Source organism: Lipotes vexillifer, unplaced genomic scaffold (assembly GCF_000442215.2).
Source record: "Lipotes vexillifer unplaced genomic scaffold, Lipotes_vexillifer_v1.1 scaffold1213, whole genome shotgun sequence".
Classification (NCBI taxonomy): Eukaryota; Metazoa; Chordata; class Mammalia; order Artiodactyla; family Lipotidae; genus Lipotes; species Lipotes vexillifer.
Genome location: NW_006795911.1, coordinates 122,389 through 123,690, shown reverse-complemented (window position 1 = coordinate 123,690; position 1,302 = coordinate 122,389).

The window sequence follows — 1,302 nt, the reverse complement described above, 5'->3', positions numbered from 1 at the left end:
AAAAATAAATGCAAAATGGATTAAAGACCTAAATATAAGGCCGGACACTATCAAACTCTTAGAGGACAAAATAGGCAGAACACTCCATTACATAAATCACAGCAAGGTCCTTTTTGACCCACCTCGTAGAGAAATGGAAATAAAAACAAAAATAATCAAATGGGACCTAATGAAACTTAAAAGCTTTTGCACAGTAGAGGAAATCATAAACAAGAGGAAAAGACAACTATCAAAATGGGAGAAAATATTTGCAATCGAAGCAACTGACAAAAGGTTAATCTCCAAAATTTACAAGCAGCTCATGCAGCTCAATATCAAAAAACAAACAACCCAATCCAAAAATGGGTAGAAGACCTAAATAGACATTTCTCCAAAGAAGATATACGGATTGCCAACAAACCCATGGAAGGATGCTCAACATCATTAATCATTAGAGAAGTGCAAATCAAAACTACAATGAGATATCATCTCACACCGGTCAGAATGTCCATCATCAAAATATCTACAAACAATAAATACTGGAGAGGGTGTGGAGAAAAGGGAACCCTCTTGGTCTGAATGTAAATTGATACAGCCTCTATGGAGAATATTATGGACGTTCCTTGAAAAACTAAACATATAACTACCATATTACCCAGCAATCCCACTACTGGGCATATACCCTGAGAAAACCATAATTCAAAAAGAGTCATGCACCAAAATGTTCATTGCATCTCTATTAACAATAGCCAGGACATGGAAGTAACCTAAGTGTCCACCAACAGATGAATGGATAAAGAAGATGTGGCACATATATACAATGTAACATTACTCAGCCATAAAAAGGAAATGAAAATGAGTTATTTGTAGTGAGGTGGATGGACCTGGAATCTGTCATACAGAGTGAAGTAAGTCAGAAAAAGAAAAACAAATACTGTATGCTAACACTTATATAGGGAATCTTAAAAAAGAAAAAAAAAAAAAATGGTTCTGAGGAACCTAAGCTTAAGATGGGAAAAAAGACACAGACCTACTAGAGAATGGACTTGAGGATACACAGAGAGGGAAGGTAAGCTCAGACGAAGTGAGAGCGTGGCATGGACACATATACACTACCAAACGTAAAATAGATAGCTGATGGGAAGCAGCCGCATAGGGAGGGAGATCAGCTCAGTGCTGTGTGACCACCTAGAGGGGTGGGATAGGGAGGGTGGGAGGGAGATGCAAGAGGGTTGAGATATGGGGATATATGTATATGTTTAGCAGAATCACTTTGTTATAAAGCAGAATCTACCACACAATTGTAAAGCAATTATACTCCAA